This window comes from Etheostoma spectabile, unplaced genomic scaffold (assembly GCF_008692095.1).
Source record: "Etheostoma spectabile isolate EspeVRDwgs_2016 unplaced genomic scaffold, UIUC_Espe_1.0 scaffold00018484, whole genome shotgun sequence".
NCBI classification, from domain to species: domain Eukaryota; kingdom Metazoa; phylum Chordata; class Actinopteri; order Perciformes; family Percidae; genus Etheostoma; species Etheostoma spectabile.
In genome coordinates this window covers 37,740-45,492 of record NW_022604281.1, presented here as the reverse complement: position 1 = coordinate 45,492, position 7,753 = coordinate 37,740, and the positions used below count along the sequence as shown (strand labels likewise).

Sequence of the window (7,753 nt, the reverse complement as noted above, 5' to 3'; positions counted from 1 at the left end):
CACACAAGTTCAAGAAGATCTTGGAGGAGGTGAAGTGTGAGCTGGAAAAAAAGGATGCTGAGAGTGCAGTTGAAGAGGAGAATCCATACTACTGCCCAGGCATTGTTGATGTCTTATTTGACAATTACCTTGGCATTTTCCCCCTTTGGAGTGGTCTGCTATTGGGGAATTTGAAAAGGTATGCTTCTGACAACTTTGGCCCATGTAAAACAAGGGACACATACTGCCATGTGGAGAGATGGTTTGGAATAGTCATTCTATTCTGAAAAAGCAGAGGCGACTGAGGCCAGGGACCTTTGTCAGGAAGATGTTTGGGTCTCTACAGCGGAGATACAGTGAACACATCATATGTCATAACTTCTCCGACCAGTTATTACTTAAACCAAAGCTACCAGACATCCACCAAACTCATGAGGGTTGGGCAAAGAGAGATGGAACAAAGCCAAACACTGCCAGCTCCAAATATTACACTGCTCCAACATCAGTTCCAGTTCCAAAGAGAGCCAAGTCAACCCACAAAAGATCAGAGTCCTCTAGAGAGGAGCATGGATGAGAAGAACAGCAGCAATGACCTCACAAGTCAACTTTCCTGGCCTGCAACAGAGGTAATTGTTTGCTGATCACTAAAATAAAATGTATGCCGTACATGCAATAAAGACATTGTTAAGGAAACATTAAAAAACGTAAAGGTGGCCGGGTTACCTTACCTTGTAGAGTAGGTGCACACATATAGAGGTTTACTCCTCAATGCAGGGGCCGCGGGTTCAACTCTGACCTGTGACCCTTTGTTGCATGTCACCCCCCCTCCCCTTTCATCTCTTCATCTGTCATATGAACATAAAGGCGTAAAATCCGCCTAAAAAATAAAAACAAACTCAAAGCATCTTTGAGACAGCTGTATTCACCCAATGACTCAGTTTGAGTCCTTCAGTTAGAAACATATACCTTATTAACATAAATATTAAATATCATTTTTGATAATGTGACACATATTGAAAAATCCAAAATAAGATGGGCGTGTTCAATGGTAGCTTTCTGTACTAGTAATGTACAGCTTGAGTTTGCAAGACTTACACTTTAATGAGTTTAAAAATGATGTATGAAGTGATTACATATTTTTGTTCATACTGTATGCTTCTAGGTTGATGTCCTTTGGACATGCAAACCAACGGAAGTTGTTGTGGCAGTTGTGAGATGCACTAAACAGAAGATTGATTTCACCATGCGGCACAGCGAATTTCTCAGTTTAAGGCCTTAAACATTGTCTCACATGTGGACAGCGGCATTGTTAAAATGTTTTTTACAGTGGCCCCTCCTTTCCTTTTTTTATGATTACCTACAATTTCTCCAATAGGTGATTGGGTGCTACCTTCAAGTGATCCTCAATTCAAAGGCGTCTGCAGGCCGACTATACAACATGAACCACTATGTAATGGGACTAATTTTACATGGCACAAGAGAGCAGATGGCCAGGCAAGGGTTGACGAATGTAAGTAACACATTTATTATTTGTATCTCTTTTTGCTTCTGTACAGAAATAACACAGTCCTAATGTTATGACTATTTTATTTTGTCCGGTCACATTTAATGACTATGATGTAGCCATTGGATTCGTTATAAAAAATATGCACTGGAAGTATATGGTGAGTACACTAATGTATGTAGTGCTATGTGCCTTAAAAGAATTAACTTGATGGCTCATGGTTTGTGCATTTAAAGGGTTCTCTCCCTTAATTATTAAGTAGTATGCCATTAACCTCATCAAGTAAACACACATAGGTAAGTTAATATGTTTAAATGAAAGGTGAAGTACTTCAAACATTTTAGTAAATTTACACAAACTGCCAGATTAAGATTGTGACATATTTCCTATTTAGCCAAACTTTGTTAACCCTGTTGTATGCTATTAGTACCTCAGGATTGGTTTTAAGATTGTCATTTTATTTTTAAATATCTTCATCTGTATCTTCATGAAATCATTCCCAGTATTATTCAAACAAAGCACTGTGATCATCCAATAATATTTGTGATCCCTAATCATCCTTTTTTGACATTTTCTTTTTTTCCATTCTTTAATAACCAAGCTTATGAAACTTCAAATTCTCATTAAACTTTTAAGTAAAATGTTAACAAAAGCAATTGACAAAAGTAATTTGTCTATTGTGGCTTTGATGTTTTAACTCAATAAAGCTGATTATCTCTCCTGTTGTTGCAGACATAGGTTTCTTGAAGATTGCATGGTTCAATGATATGTTACTTTTTCAAACAGTATCTTCATGCCCTCTCAAACCCCATTTTTGTGGTGGATCTTCTGCCGCCGAGGTTGACTCTCCCTGTAAGTATACATTTTGATGTGAATGCACTTGTAATGCAACTGTAATGCACCATGTTAACACTGATATGTGTTGTCAGGCACGTCTAGGGACGCCCCATCAGCCGTGGTCCCTTCTTCCTCTCTCTCTTCTGCTGAGCCGCCACTGGAAAGACCAGGACCAGTGACTCTTCAGCAGCCTGCCTCTGGCAAAGACGTATGTATAATGTGTGTGTGTCTGTCTGTCAGCTGCACGTGCAGCCTACTAACTGTGTCACTGATGTGTGTGTTTCACCTGCTTCCCCCCAGCTAGAGGCAGACGCTGCCTGAAGAGCAGCAGGAGTGGGTGGGCCGGGCGCTGTTCCGGAGGGAAGCCGACGGAAAGGTTACCCTCACATCACAGCTCAAACTGGGGTGGTATCCGCCAGGCGCCTCTACACGCAGCCCCCCGCCACAGCCCATGCCTTCTTCCAGCGCCCATTCTTCCTGTGGATGCCCTACAGGATGTGGGCCTACTACCTCAAGTGCCCTGCTTGTGGGCGCAAACTAATGGGCGCTGGACTGCAGGGCTGCCAACTTTTCCAAAAACCTTGGAGTGAGATTTGGGGGGGCCAACCCATATTTTGCCGCGTACAAAGCAATTTCTTTGGGTCTTTCAGCATCATTATACTTCAGGGTTTAAATTGGGATTTGTTATATGTGGGGGGATGGTGCTCTCCCTAGGGGGGTCTGGGGGTATGCTCCCCCAGGAAAAAAAAATTTGAAAAATAAACCATTAAATGGCACTTTCTGGAGAGTTTTTTTGCAAAAAAAATGGAGAAATCAAGTCTTACATGATATGTGCAAAACTGTATGGTTAGGAGCCTTTGCATTGTTGTAGTATCAACAGGTATTAGGGCATTCAGCATTTACATTATTAACTTCTTCTTATATAAGAACTGACCCAGACAATGTGCCAAACATATTGAACCACATGAAGAGACAGTAGCATATGTCAGCAACAGCTGAGAAGATTTGGGTCTGTGGTGAACAGGTCCAGGGGTCCCTGGTGTAGGGACCAGGGACCCAAAGTTAAATTAATGTTGAGGGATCAACTTAGACCACTGAAATTCTAAAGAATGAGAACCACTGAGTTACATAAGTTCTAATCCTTTAACCTTTGTGCCAATGTTCAGTAATGTTTGGCCCTCATCCTCTGTACCCCACTTACTGTTTTTACTTTTTTGTGAAAATAAAGACTATTTGTTCATTTTAAAAAACATCAAATTAATTATTTACAGTTACATTTAGAGATGCACAGAGGTTAGAGATGCACAATAGTACGTTGCAGTATTGTATTATATATATATATATATATATATATATATATATATATATATATATATATATATATAAAATATAGTATAGCTCAGATGTGTCTCACCAGATTTCTGCTCCTATTTACAACTTTGTGCACATTCAAAATATAACTCCTCCCATCTCTGTTGTACGTGATTTGGAGAGTAATATAGTAGGCTATATATAGTATATAGTATATGGTAGTCAGCTGTGCATGTCATTCCTCCGCTGATATGGTAGATCTCATTCAGACCGTCTGACAGACTCAGAGGCCCATTTGGGTCTCTGGTCTCTGACAGAGTTTAGAGGTGTCCGTACGCTGCTCTTTATACGCATGGATGCAACGCGTCACCGCCCCAGCAGAGCGGGTCCACTACAATGAACTGAAGTTGCTACGATACCAGCCGCGCTGCTCACCTATTGTTATATGATCATCATACCTACCTGGGATATATGCGACAATATAGCGCTCTTAGTCTCTACTATCGATCACAATCAACAGGTATAGATAAACTCATCTTTCATATGACCGAGACACTTCAGCGTGAGAAATCGGGGGTGTGCGTGTGCGCGTGTGAAACCAGTCAAATGTGTCTCACGGCCAATGCGTGAGAGTTGGCAGATGTGTCCTCCTTTCTGCTCCTAATACAATGTCACTTCAAAATATAACCCTCCCATCTCTGTTGTAGATTTGGAGTATATATAGTAATATAGTATAGTGGTGTAATATAGTCAGCTGTGCATGTCATTCCTCCGCTGATATGGTAGATCTCATTCAGACCGTCTGACAGACTCAGAGGCCCATTTGGGTCTCTGGTCTCTGACAGAGTTTAGAGGTGTCCGTACGCTGCTCTTTATGGAGGTCTACGCATGGATGCAACGCGTCACCGCCCCCAGCAGAGCGGGTCCACTACAATGAACTGAAGTTGCTACGATACCAGCCGCGCTGCTCACCTCTATTGTTACAGAGAGAGTGGACACGAAGCGACGGACGGGTCTGTGATTCTCAGGGCTCATACCTGAAGCCGGGGAAATGCACCTGGGATGGCTCGTGAAAAAAAGGTTCTCATTTTGCGACAATTTGAAAATTCCACAGACAGGGAGCGCTCTTGAACCCCCCCCCCACAGTCTCTGAAAGCACAACTAGTCGATCACAAGTGGCTCAACAGGTAAAAACATAGATAAACTCATCTTTCATAAATTTGACCGACCGGGTTGACACTTCAGCGTGAGAAATCGGGGGTGTGGCGTGTGCGCGTGTGAAACCAGTCAAATGCGTGTGTCTCACGGCCAATGCGTGAGAGTTGGCAGCCCTGGGACTGTAGTGGACCGTCCGGAGGGTCCTGGACAGGAAAGGGCGGTACCACATGGCTAAAGAATACCTTCAGTGCCCCTCCTGTCTTAAGAAGGTGCAGCAGTACAACAGGGAGTGGATGGCGTGGTTGATGGAATACCTTCTCGTGCTCCGCATGCTAAGGTTATCTAGGTCACAATTTAACGGAAAAAATGTGTAAGTTATAAGTTTATATTATATGCACACGCACAAGAACTTAATGACACAGACAAACAAGTTAATTTAAAGCATTTATTGTTAGAAAGCCATTCTTTAATATAGCAAATAATGTATTCAACATCTCTCTTTGGCCTCTGTCTCCCTGCTGGTCGTTGGCTTTGCCATCCTTGGTGACCGCCTCCATTAGTCCCTGTTAAAAGAACGTTAACAAAACAAAAAGATTTACGTTATGAATGATAACATGACGTTATTACATGGGAAACTACTCAGACACGTTAGCCTTCGTTAAACGTTGCTAGTGAAGTTAACTCGGTGCAGTGTTACCTCCCGTCTACAGATACAACCAGTGATAAACACACCAACTTTCTAAATCTCTGCTAACGTTACGCATGTACGGTAACGGCATATAAAAAGAGATGAACATGCCACCGTACATTCAACTTTACAAAGACAGCAACCTAGCTAGCTAACAGCCTAATGTTAATGATAGGTCCCGTTAGCTAACGTTAGCTCGGGGTGTATCTACCTAATTATTATAGGAATTTGTACAAGCATTAAGCATTAAGCTTTACATTGATGTCAAACATTAACGGTGATAACAAATGCACGGCACACACTAAAGATACTTACATTTAAATTATTATTTCACCGTCAGCGATGCCGCTCGAACTCCCGCTGAGGTCCGCTATTATTATTTTTAACGAGACGGCAAAGGCCCGCGCATAGGATTGTGGGTGATTTGGGACCGCGAATGATACACATATGCATCCTTCTCTGTCTATGGGAAATTTTCTGAATGAAGGACTCAGTCCTTTGAGGAATTCGGAGGATTCTTGACATTGGAACGGTCCTTCGGCGGGCGTTGATGACGTTGATGACATGGCATCCTCCAAATTCTGGCTTTGAAGGATCCTTCCTTGGCATTGGGAAACACCCAGGGTGCAACAAGCAACAACCCTAACAGTTTGGGCTGTGTTGCAGATCGCCAAAAACCTTGCAGGTGGTGCCGCCGGCTCAGCCGCCTGCAAGGTGCATAACAGATTTTTTTTCTACATACCTGGAGCGATGCAAAGCAGGGGTGGCCAACTAGTCAAGGAACATTAAGAGACTTGGTATTTAAGACTACAAACTGACTATGTGACAGATGTGTAATCTGTCATGTCCTGCCTTCTGAAGCTCTAGCCAGGAGCCATTCCTCGCCTAAAACAATATGAGTCATTCCAGTAAGTGAAAAGAAAACTCACATCTACAAAGATAAATTCGAAAGATGTGACTCCCTGATGGTCTAGTGGCTAGGATTCGGTGCTCTCACCGCAGTGGCCGGGGTTCGATTCCCGGTCAGGGAATGGTCAGGACTTGAGAGACTCAGGTGTGATGTTTTAAAGAATAAGTTCATGGACTTCATTTTGATTTGTCAAATTCTTCCTCATTAGTTTAAATGAACTGACAACATAAGTTATATGACTTACAGTTCTCAAAGACGCACACAATCTCAACTGGTTATCCTTTAGACACCTAGTCTCTTTTTCTTTTCTCTCACTTTTTGTCTCTGTCTGGCCTTATGTATTTGCTTGTATTACATCAAGTGACCTGCATACCAATGACCGTAAAGATTAATATGTACAGTACATGGTTTCCAAAACTGTACCTTCAGATAAAGGTAAGGCCACCTGGGTTATCTTTGGGCTGCTCTATATTCACCTGCAGAATGATAAACCCTAGAGTTGGCTTACTCCAGGTTATTTAAGCAACAAACGTCCCTGGGTGGACTTGAACCACCATCCTTTCGGTTAACAGCCGACTGCGCTGACCTATTGCGCCACAGAGACTGCATATGTCTGATGTTTTTTTTATTTCTGATTCTGATGTAGAGATGGACAAACGACTCAAAAGCATAATATTTCTTGCCGTGACATAACAAGAAACAGTAAAAAAAAAGAGGTCGGCGAGATAGAGTTCAAGACCCTTTTTTCAGGACACCCAAACTTTGTCGCTCAATATGGCAGGAATTCTATGCATCCAGGGCCAAATGTTTTACCATTTCATCCACTACGGGTCCCTAAGGAACTTTACATGTGTTGACAATAAAGATGCTCACAAAACGCTGCACTTGGAATTGCATTTCTCATGCACATTCATGTCCTCTTAAATACAAAGAACTGCTAAGTTCTTTATTCCCAATATCAACTCTTAGACATTAGTTCCAAATGAAAATACTAGTTGTCAGAAGTGGGATTTGAACCCACACCTCCAGTGGAGACTGCAACCTGAACACAGCGCCTTGGACCGCTCGGCCATCCTGACTGATCCAACAGAGCTTCAGTAGGACCTGTCTCAAAAATTATTATATAGTAAATTAAACATGTCATGATCATGACTGAGAACCTGCTATATCTTGACATGTCTGACGGGGCGCTACCTATACCATCCAAAGACTGAGACTGCAGCAGTATGTTCAATGCCCGTATATGTTTAATGTATTCATATTTTCGTTATTTTCACAATGTTTATTCTTCTCATCGGGTAGGATTGCATTTTTCTTAGGCGGCATATTCCCCTGGGCCTGGTGGTATCTGGCTGCACCAGAGCAC

At 42.3% G+C, this 7,753-nt stretch overlaps 1 non-coding gene across 1 annotated transcript; it reads right to left on the bottom strand.

The window, feature by feature from the left end:
• Positions 1 to 6,917: 6,917 nt before the first annotated feature.
• trnan-guu (transfer RNA asparagine (anticodon GUU)) lies at positions 6,918 to 6,991 on the bottom strand. The gene has a single exon. It is a non-coding gene; the product is annotated as a tRNA-Asn (tRNA).
• Between the last annotated feature and the right edge of the window lie 762 nt (positions 6,992 to 7,753).